This window comes from Pinus tabuliformis, chromosome 9, assembly GCF_031772625.1.
Source record: "Pinus tabuliformis cultivar Carrire ecotype Pingquan chromosome 9, CPIR1, whole genome shotgun sequence".
NCBI classification, from domain to species: Eukaryota; Viridiplantae; Streptophyta; class Pinopsida; order Pinales; family Pinaceae; genus Pinus; species Pinus tabuliformis.
The window spans coordinates 1188554948-1188567112 of record NC_142307.1 but is presented as its reverse complement, the minus strand read 5'-3'; positions in this window follow the sequence as shown (position 1 = coordinate 1188567112).

Sequence of the window (12165 nt, the reverse complement as noted above, 5' to 3'; positions counted from 1 at the left end):
AGTATAGGAACAACTAGAAAGAAGCCAAGCAAAGTATAAGGCGTGGCATGATAAGCATCGAGTTGAGCATAGTTTTCAAGTTGGTGATCAAGTTTGGTTGTACATCAACAAAGAAAGACTATAAGGGGAAGGTAAGAAGTTGAAACCAATTAGATATGGTCCTTTCAAAATACTTGACAAAATTGGTGAAAATGCTTTCCATCTAGATCTACCAGCTTATATGCAGATCTATTCCATCGTAAATATTGAAAACTTGTGATTGTATGAACCTTCATTGATTGAAGATCCTGAAGAGCAAGGCCAGCTACCTTCCATTGAAGATCTTTTGCCCGAGTATCTCAATGAGCTATAGGAGGATACAGTTCTTGATAGGAGGATAACGACTTCGTGAAAGGGGAATGTTGAGTATCTTCAAGTTGGACTCAAAGGTAGAAATCCAAGTAAAGCATGATGGATAGAGATTGGAAAAGTGAAGGAAGTTTATCCTCACTTACTCGAAAACTAAAACCAACTTTTGGTGGTCCAAAAGCTTCCAGTGGGGAGGAGTGATCCAAAATGGATCCATTTTTTCCTCCATATCAAAATCTTTAAATGTAGATGAAATTAGGATCAAGTCGAAGTGCTCGTCGATACAATTCCAATGGTGTGAACGGCGTGTAAATCCGAGTTCGGATGAAGAAGTTAAATCCAGTCAACGTTTATGGAAAATTAGGGCAAAAAGTCAAAGAGACAAAGGTCAATAGTCAACGATAAATGGTCAACAAGATGATGTCAGCAGGACACATGTCGTCCCAGGAATACACCACTTATCCTGGATGACATCAGCAGAGGAGGTGATGTGTTGCAGTGTGATTGGTTGATATGGGCCAATCCGGCGCTGACACGTGGCAGCACGGATTTTGCCCAATGTGGCCTTATTTCCAAAATTTTGGGGATCAGGGACAATCGAACCCCTTACCTCACGGAATGGCTAAGTTTTCTTCAAAACTAGGTCACCCGATGAGCTACCGCATGTCTTGTTAACAGAAGTGACTATGTTGTATTTATGGTGTATCATTAGAGTCGCCAGAAAAAAAGGGCCGACGGTCGGGGTCAACCCCAAGACCACCAAACCCCTTAGTTATTTCAGGAATATCCCACATGCAATGGGTGGTGTTAACCATACACCATATATGAACCAACCGAACCATATAACAAGCAATGGAAAGCGGAGTTATATAGCCCGAAACATTATCATATAATGTGAATATCTATGTATATCCAATATAAAATGGTGGGATTGTCGGGCGGGGGTTTCGACCCATCGACCTCCAACCTTATATATGCAAATGCCTTCACACACATCCGCTAACCAACATGTCAAGGGTGGGGCTTGGTAAACCAAGCGCCCATAAATTTTATTAAACATTTGCAGGTGTTGAACTAGCCAAACCACCAGCACGTAGACTGAGGTGGTTTTATGTAGGCCAAGGTGGTTTTTTTGTCAGTGAAAAGTGGTTTTGCAGGGACAGAGGTGGTTTTGGATCATTCCAAGGGGTCTGGAGGTCACAGTGACCAAATATGGTCAACTTTATACATGTTTGACTCAAAATTTCGAGTTGAACGCAATGGTGAGGTCCTTTTTCTCATTTGAGTCTCTGTTTTTGAGCTCATACCTGTAACAACATTTTGAAGACAAAATAAAGAGGTCAACACTAGAAGCTAAAGGACCAGGAGACGTAGCCAAGAAGTCTGGTGAACTCCTTTATTAAATTTTTTGTGTTGATGTGTTTGAATGTGTTTTCAATTTGCTCATGTGTTTATGTTATTCACAATATTTTCGATCCATTGCACTAAGTAACATAAGCAACTTCACATAAAGTCTATAATATCTTTTTCATTAACGGATCATCTAAACTCCTTAAACTTCTCAAATACTTTATCCTTTGACATGAGAAGATAGATCCATGTCTTTCTAAAGTGATCATTAATGAAGGTCACATAATATTGGTGGCCTCCAAGAGATTTATTAGACATGGGCCCACATACATCAAAATGAATGAGGCTTGATATCTCCTTAGACCTTGTATCACTGCATGTAAAGGGTTTCCTAGTATTCTTTCACAAGGCACATCATTTGCATGCTCCTTCATGGTCCTATTTGATGTTGGGGATGCCCTTCAACATTTGACTTAGTGAGGGCATTATCTTGTATTGAATGTGTCCATATATTCTATGAAAAAGTTCAATGGGACTAATTTCCATATGAATAAGGGCTTGAGGAGATGGAGTTATAAATCTATATAATCTTTCTTCACAAATCCCAATAATCCTTTCCTTTTCAAATCTTCATTTCCCCAAACCAAAACTTTACCATATAAAAAAGAAACTCTATCTACTTGATATTCTAAACAAGAAATGGAAAGTAAATTTTTTTTCGAACCCGGTGTATAGAGGATGTTGTTGAGATATTGCTTTACTCCACTTTCTAGCTTCAATTATGTAGATCCAAGGCCCTTGACTGCATTTTTTTTTGTCTCCAAGCTCCACTACATGTGATGATGATCCTTTTAATAGAGTATGAAGTTGTAAACTTTATTCTATCATGTGTCTTGAGGCTCCACTATTAATAATCCATGCATTGTCATCATCAAGTGTACTTGTAAGTGCAACCAAGAATCCTCCGCCCTTGAATCTCCTAGATAGGTTGTAGATGATCCTTCCAACCAAGCTTCCTACAATTTTCATGAGATTGAGTCCCATCTTCAAATAACTTTCCATTGAGAGTGATATTTTTCTACCAAGATTTCTTTCGTTCCTTCAACTTATAGCCAACAAAGTGAACTTCAAATAGTCCTTCCTTTACCTTAGCTCTGATACCATGTTGAGAAATCAATGCATGTAGATATTAGGGTTTGATTCCTCTTTTCTTGATAATTACTTGTGATGTATGTTGGATTATTTTTACTTCTTTATTATGTTATCTTTCATCATGAAGTTATGAAATTAAAATTGTATTAATATCACAAGAACAAGGAACACAAGATATAGGCACTCAGCCAAGGAAAAACCCTTATATAGGGGAAAACCCAGTCTAACTTTTCCACTAGTAGATTCAAATCAAATTGAGACAACCCAAGACCTTTTGACCCTAACAAAGACCTCCTCCAATAACCAAGCCATCCCTTCCTTTTAGTAGATGAATTCTAAAAAACCCTCCAAGTGTATGCTCCTCAAATACTGCTTCAATCTACAATTTCAACCTCCCAGATTTAGAATTTCAGACCTGCAATTACTGCAGAAATTTCAACCCCTACAAATAACTAAGAAACCCTAGAAAATCGCACATGTGAGAGAGAAAGGAGTGACAATCTTCGATTTTTTTCTTCCTTGGATTAGGTATTCTTTTCCTACACTTCCCTCTCTTTCTTTGTCCTCTTTCTCTTGCAGATCAAACTTGTTGAGTGTGTGCTTCAAATGAGTCGAGCTACCTTTATTTATATTGCTTCCACAAGGTCAAATTCCCTCTTTCTGGGTCGAATTCTCTAGGACAAGACCGACTTGGTAAGGAGGAGAAAAATTATTTTTTTGACTCAAAAATAATTTTCTTTACATGATACAAGATTCCGAGGGTCTAATAAATGTGACAAAGACTCTTTTGACTCATGACAAAACCTAGAAGCCTTGAATGGAGTCTTTGAGCTAGAAAATAAATAAAAGAGCATGAAACCCATGCTTAAAAATAATTTTTCTTTTACAATAAATTTTTCTTTCTTTCTTTTCATCAAATACAATTATGAAGACCTACACTAGTTACATTTTTCAACGTTTTCTTCTTTGATAGTAGTTATTTGCTGACATGGTTGTTACTATATTGACTTTTCTAGATATTGATGATAATCCTACTTATTAAATTATCCTTAATGACTAAAGTCAACTTAAAAACAAATATTGTACATTTAGTCAATTAGCTAGACTGCCATAATGTGGTTTTGAGACTAGCCCATGTTCCTGACTCCTCAGAGAGGTTTCCACCATCCTCTTGCCAAAGTTGTTAAGTAATTTACTTTTTTAGTCGAGATTCCCTTGAATCATTTTTACTTGTACTATTTTGGAAGAACTTACGTCTTCTATCACAAAGGGCCAAACCATGAAATTTCCAATTTCCTCGGTTTCCCATTTACTTGACTATTATATAGTATTGCTAAGTCTCCCACTTTCATATTTTATGTTTGTAAATTTCTATCATGCCATGTTTTTTGCTTATTTTTACTTCCTTTTTGTTGGTGTAGTGCATGCAATATGTCTTTTTTAGTTGTTGTAATCAATTAATTCATTCCTTTTCATCTTTCTTTTCATCATACTTCAACACAGTCAATATGCTTGTAGCATTTGCTGTATACTATAATGGCATTACCACTTCTTGTCCATAAACTAATTTAAATTGTGTATATATAGCCAACTATTTATATGTTGTTCGATATGCCCATATGCCCATATGTTGTTCGTCCCTGTCAATATTGCATAATTTTGTAAGTCCTTTATGCAATGTCTTGATCAATGATTCAATCATGTCACTAGCCTATACGTAATATGTTATTTTTTTGTTCGTGTGTTGAATCATAAATTTCTGTAACATTATTTTGATTGTAACATTGGAAAAATGTGTAACCCTATCACTAATTTGAGTTAGGGGAAGCAAAATATTATTACTATGCTTTTGTAGATAAATGTAGTGACTATTTTCTTCATACAATATTCAATTAGCTCTACTTCCACCCATTTTGTCAAGTACTCCACTGTTGTAATGATATATTTTGCACCCATTTTCTTAGCTCTTTTGGAAAATGGACTAACAAAGTCAATGACCCAAATCTCAAATGGTAAAGTCATGTTTATGGAGTGGAGTGGAATTTGGTTCTCCGGCAACAATCGGCCTAGTCTTTGACAAATATCACATTTCTAAACTTTTGTTCCACAATCATGGAACAAGGTCGACCACCATATTTTCTCTTTTAATATTTCCTTGTTATTGCATCTATGATAGTCTTCCTTACATGTTATAAGACACACCTTTGAAGTATCTTGTTGGTTCCCATTTTGTAAAATTGACCATTTATTCGTGAAAATGGGTTTTCTTTTATTGTTGGGGTTGCATTAGGTAATTATTATCAAGTTTAGTCGATTCCTCTCTTATCTCCAGTCGAGATAGATGATCAAGCATGATGTCTTATCTCCCGGTTAGACTATTACTTTGAATTCAAGCTCCTAGAATAATAGTGTCCATCAACATATTAAACCCTGATGTACTGGTTTATTGATGAGGAACCTCAAAGATTGATGGATTGTAACAAATATGAAAGGATTGGCTAGAAGGTAGTGGGAAAAATTTTGGAGGGTGAAGATCATGGCAAGTGCCTCACTTTTAATTGTCAAATAATTTTGTTTGGGTTTATTTAATTTTTTACTAACATAATCATTTATATGGTATACATAATAACTATTGGGTTGTGTGAGTATAGCCCCGGCTGCCATGTTAGATTCATTGAAATATACATGGAAATTTTCTGATCAGTCAGGGAATTTTAATATAGGGGCTTCGACCAACTTTCTTTTCAGTAATTGGAAAGACTTGTCACATTCCTTAGTCCAAATGTATGGAACATCCTTCTTTAATAATTCATAAATTTGGAAAGTTATATAGGAATGATGTTGGATGAACTTCATGTAGTATCATGTATGCCCTAGAAATATTTTGATCTTCTTTTCGTTGAGAGGGGGTTTTATTTCAAGGATCACTTTAATTTTTCCCATATAAACTTTGATCCCATCTTTAGATACTACATGCTCCTGCGATATTCCTATTGGAGTAGCAAAAGTACATTTCTTAATATTGAGAGACAACTGGATTTGTCTACATCATTCTCACGTCAATCTTAACCATTGGAAATGGTGTTTTAAAAATGTATACATGGTCCAATCATCAAAATATATTGTTGTCATTTTGTAAATATATTCCTGAAATTCTTTGACTATTGTTATAGAAAAAATCGCAAGTGAATTTTTCAAACCAAAAGGCATTACTCTACATACAAAAGAGCTAAATTTTGTAACAAATGTTTTTTTTCCTAGTATTATTTTGTAATGGGTATGTGGTTTTACCCTTAGAAACCATTTGTTAACGAATAGCATTCATCTCAAACCACCTCATTTAAAATCTCATCTACAAATGGAGTCGGAGATGGATCAATTATTGTTAATTTATTCAAGCAACACAAATCATCAATATGTTATGCTCATGTTTTTTAGGTTGCACGACCATGGGAATTTCCCATTTCAATATTTCAATAGGATAAATGATGTCGAAAACCAACATCACTTCTATTTCTTTTTGAATGATCAACTTATATTTGTGAGATAGTTTGTATGGTCTCTTCTTTATCGGCTCAGTTCTTGGGATGACGTAGAAGTTCCTCTCCCCAATTTCTTTTACAAGTCCCTTCAGATCTTTATAGTCATGGGTGAATACATCTTGATATTCCCTGAGTAAGTCGATAAATTATGTCACTTGTCTATTTGACCAATAATCACTGAGTTGGGTTATTTTTGGTATGTCATCGTTTGAAATAGCGACTTCCTTAATTTTAGTTTGTACGTCCATCCAATCGGGAGCCATCAACTCATTGACCCTTTGGTCCCTGATTTTTATTTCGTGGTAGATAGGTGGAAACTCTAGTTTATTGGGTTGCTCACTTTCCTCCTTAGTGACTTTAAATATTGTTTTAACTTCTTTAATATTCTTTGAATGGTTCTTTTTCCAACAAAAGCTTTGGCCTGGAATATGGATATTCTCAATTTCCAAACAATTGGTTATATTCTGATATGATGAGAACGATACATAAATACATGTAGAATCCAACAAGAACTTGATTGTTGTTCCTCTTTTCTCTTTTTGTTCAGTAGGAGACTTTATTTTCATAAATTCTTTAATTTGATGAGTTGCCTTGACCAGTTCTTTCTCCTCCAGTCATAATTCAAAATATTTAGTAAAATTATTCTTTAAATTTCTCCATTGGAGTGAGTTGCCTTGAGCTTCTTCAAGGTTATTCCATTTTTTTGGAAAATAATTGAGAGCACTGGGAAATATATGTGGTCATACTCTCTCATCCTTGTAACCAATTCTTTTCCATTCGGTCTCACATTTTTGTATGTGTTGTATTCGGTCTTATCCTTGCTTGAAAGTTAGAATTGTTGCATAGCTTGAATACTCCAAACCTTTCGACAAAATAAGTTGTTGTTGTTGTCCAAGTCTGGAGTCTAGAAGCATGGGAGTCCCACCATAAAGAGGCTTGTCTAGTAAATGTTTATACTAAGCGTTGCATTATTCCTTGTTCTTCAATTTCTTTAGTCACTTGCTTGATATGATTTTATAGGGGAATATTGTTCTTTAACCCTTTATGGAGCACTAGAACCCTTGGTCAAGTCAAATGATAGTAGTGTACAAGTTTCCTTTAGTTATCTTTCTTGAATAATAGGCACTACTTAGTGAAGCAAGTTTGGCCATTCTTAGTCAGCACGACTTTGAATGACCAACATTCATTCACTTTGGATTCATAGTTTTCACTTTTCCATTCATATAGCTCGGTATTTGAATTTTATCCTATGGAGAGAGGGGAGCCTTGAAAAATTTCTCCAATTGCATTAGGCTCTACAGTATCTCTGTCTGCACGTAGTATTTGATATAACCTCCTTGTTCTTATGTCATCCTCCCAGGCTTCAACCCAAGGCTTTCTTTATGGGGTCAAGTGGTATTATAATATTTTTCTTATTTCCTTTTAGCTTTATTCGGTATTTTTCTAGGGAGATTGTTGCCTTTATTCTTCGACGCAGTGATCTTCTAACCAAATGTCATGTCCCCATTTTGTTCATGCTAAAAACATTAAGGAGTTTTGCTAATTTTTTATAATATTAGAGAAGGGGTAAATATTATTTTGTGAGAAAAGACAAAAAAATATTATTTTAATGGAATGGAAGAAAAATAATATTTTTTTGAAGAAAGAGAAGAAAAATAATATTTTAATGGAGATTGGTGGCAAATTATTATTTTATTAAAATGGAGGAAAAAGTTACCTAGTAGAAAATGGCCCTCACCAATAAAATAATAATTAAATGGGATTATAGAAGCATGGGAAGAAATTATAAAAGGAGGATGGGCTCACTTGTTGATCATCTTTTGTTTATTACTGTTGGAAATAATACTAAGAGGGGGGGTGAATCAGTATTATCTAATTCTTTTAATAAATCTTCCGTATTTGTTCTTTGAATTAGTTTTGCATGTCAGTACCATAAAATAATGAGCATGAACAAAGAAAACAGATAGTCACACCAAAGAACACAAGATGTAAGGTGGAAACCCAATGTGGGTGAAAACCACCTGCTGCAATATGTCTCTATCTTCTTTCAAATTAGAAACTCCTTTTACAATGGTTTTGTACTGGTGCAGTCCTTTACCAGTACGCAGGCTGCAACCTGCAGAGAGCTACAACTCTCTCTCGTTTTCCAGTCTCTCCTGGAAGGGAGCTACAACCCCCTACTTCTTTTCTTACAAGGACCACTTTTCATAAATTTTCAAACTGGATCCATAAGCATCAAATGATCATCAAGTATAAGAGAATCACCCAGTCAACTGTAGTAACCAGATCAACAATAATAGAACCAAACCCAGAACACAGCAATGATAAACAGAGATTTTAAGAGAAGTAAGCAGCTTCACCCATATACTGCCTGCTTACAGTAAGCACCCTGCTCAACTGCTCGCCTGCTTACCTACGTTCCCTGCTCAACTGTTCGCCTGCTTATGTACGCACCCTGCTCAACTGCTCGACTGCTTACATACGCACTGTATCCATTGAACTGCCTGCGGACCTCCGCACCTGCAACCCTTCTGTGCCTGCGTATCGGCGCACCTGAAACGCTTCGTTCCTGCGTATGTACGCACTTTTCTTTCACTGTACCTACGTACCTTCGGGCATAGATGATTTCAAGGCTTCAGAAATAACCCAGACAGTCAGATCTACAGATCTGAACATGCGCCGAAGAGATCTCAATCCATCAGTAGATTCGCCTTATTTAGATCTAGACATTACTCCCAAGAGATCATAATATTTCAGATCTAGCCCTCATAAGATATTCAACAAAAAACATACTCAAGCCAAATGATCTCCTTTGCTTTATATAGGAAAGCTCTTCCTTAAATCATGGATCAATACCACGGGCCGACACCATAATAACACAAAACCGTTGGCTAAATACCAAAAGTTAAACATAAGAAACCCCACGTGTGCTTTTCTCTGCCTTGAAATGTGTGCACTAGGGGTACGCACCTCCTGAACGGGATAACTGCGGGTATGTACGCACTTTATGTAACACCGACCTGCATGTACGCACCTTATGTAAGGTGTACCTGCGTACCCCTTATTTTCTTCAATATTTGATAGCTGATCATCAATCTCTGCTGCTGACTTGAAGTACTGTGATCTATCACCTGAATGGGTTGCCATCAAGGACAACACTTTAGCCATAATGCCAACAATCTCCCCCTTTGGACTTGATGGCAACCTCAAAACTTCAGCTTCATTCTCCCCCTTTGACATCAAGGGCAAAGGGTTATGCTCCCTCTAAGAACATGCTCCCCCTGAATATGAACCAGATCTGCAACGAAGAACCATAATCCACCATGAAAGAGATAGAGACATATTGCAGCTACTTCCAAGATCTCCTTTTGCACATCCTCCATAATGCCAACAATGCATTATATGCTCCCCCTGAACCTGTACCATCAATCAGAAGAGGTTCAGCAATAAGATGATGCATCAACAACCCCCAGCTTTTTCCTGAGGTATTCAAAAGTGTCCCTGGGCAATGGTTTGGTGAGAATATCAGCAACTTGTTCCTTAGAAGGAACATACTCCAACTTGACCTTCTGTTCAAGCACTTGTTCCCGGAGAAAATGGTACTTGATTGGTATGTGCTTGGTTTTTGAATGCATAACAGGATTCTTTGAGATGCTGATTGCACTTGTGTTATCACATAAGATGGGTATTGGTGGTGTACAAGTGATTTGAAAATCCTGCAAAGTCTGCATCATCCAAAGGAGTTGGGTGCAACAAGATGCAGCAGAAACATATTCCGCTTCAGCTGTAGACAAGGCAATTGAACTCTGTTTCTTGCTGAACCAAGATACCAGTCTGGAACCCATAAAGAACGCACCACCACTTGTGCTTTTCCTGTCATCCACGCTTCCGGCCCAATCTGCATCTGTATAAGCATGAAGTGTAAGATCTGTATCTCTAGGATACCATAAGCCATAATTTTGAGTCCCTTGAAGATATTTGAAAATTCTCTTCACTGCCTGAAGATGAGTCTCCTTCGGATTTGCCTGAAATCTTCCAACTATTCCAACTGCATGCATGATGTCCGGTCGGGTACCTGTCAAATAAAGTAAACTTCCAATCATAGATCTGTAGGTTGGTTGATGTACTGCTGCAGATTCATCATTTGCACTGAGGCTACATCCTGTGACCATGGGTGTACATACTGGTTTTGCATCTTCCATACCATATTTCTTCAAAATCTGTTTGAGATACTTGGTTTGAGATAAAAAGATTCCTCCTTCTTTTTGTTGGATTTGCAAACCAAGTAAATATGTCAGTTCTCCTAGCAAGGACATTTCAAATTCTTTCTGCATGACCAAGGCAAAGCTTTGACTCATAGCTTCTTCATTGCTCCCAAAAATAATGTCATCTACATACACAACAAGTATTAGCAATTTGTCATTTTCAACTTTTATATAAAGATTGCTATCTGCTGATCCTTTTGAAAAACCTCGTTGATGAAGATATTTGTCCAAACGGTAGTACCAAGCCCTTGGAGCTTGTTTGAGACCATAGAGAGCCTTTTTCAATCTGCATACAAGATTTGGATCATTTCCAAGAATGAACCCATCTGGCTGTTCAATGTATACTTCTTCTTCCAAGTCTCCATTCAGAAAGGCTGATTTCACGTCCATTTGAAATACTTTGAAGTTTTGAAAACTTGAGAGAGCAAGGAACATTCGGATGGCCTCAAGTCTTGCAACAGGAGCAAAGGTTTCTTCAAAGTCTATTCCTTCTTGCTGCGCATACCCTTTACAAACAAGTCTGGCTTTGTTTCTAATTACTTCTCCATTTTCATTCAATTTATTTTTGAAGACCCATTTTGTTCCGATAACATTCTTATCCTTTGGTCTAGGAACCAGCTCCCAAGTGTTGTTATTTTCGATCTGCTCAAGTTCTTCATCCATTGCTTTCACCCAACATTCATCTTTGCATGCCTCTTTCACATTTTGTGGTTCAGTAGAGGAGAGTAATGCCAAATAGCTTGAAGCTTCTGCAACTGTTCTTCTTGTTTGTACACCTGCTTCTTTCTGCCCCATAATCTGAGATTCTGGATGATTCTTCTGAACATATCTGGATGGAGTCTTTTCTTCTATTCTTGTTTGCTCCTCTGGTTCTTCTTGAGGTTCTTCTTGAGGTTCTTCTTCTTCATCATTCTGTCGTTGGGGGTAGCCTTCATCTTCTTCGATGTCTTCATGATGTACTTGCCTAGGAATGTATCCCTTCTCATCAACCACTACATCAATGCTGTCAACAATTCTGCCAAGTCTTTTATTGTAGCATTTGTATGCTTTGCTATGTGGAGAGTAACCAAGAAGAATGCCTTCATCTGCTCTAGGTTCAAGTTTGCCAAGCTGCTCATCAGTATTCTTGATATAGCATTTGCTCCCAAAGATTTTGAAGTGCTTTACCGAAGGAGTCCTACCACTCCAAAGCTCATGAGGAGTTTGAGTACTGTTCACCCGGACATTTGTTTTGTTGAGAATAACAACCGCAGCATGTGCAGCTTCACCCCAGAAAGTTGCGGGAGTTCCTGACTCATCAAGCATAGCACGAGCCATTTGTTGGATTGTTCTGTTCATTCTTTCCACAACTCCATTTTGCTGAGGGGTTCTTGCTGTAGAGAATTCTCTTCTTATCCCATGTTCTTCACAGAAATCGAAAAATTCATTTGAAGTAAATTCCCCACCTCTGTCGGATCTGAGGCACTTAATTTTGTGACCTGATTCATTTTCAACCAAGGCTTTGAAGG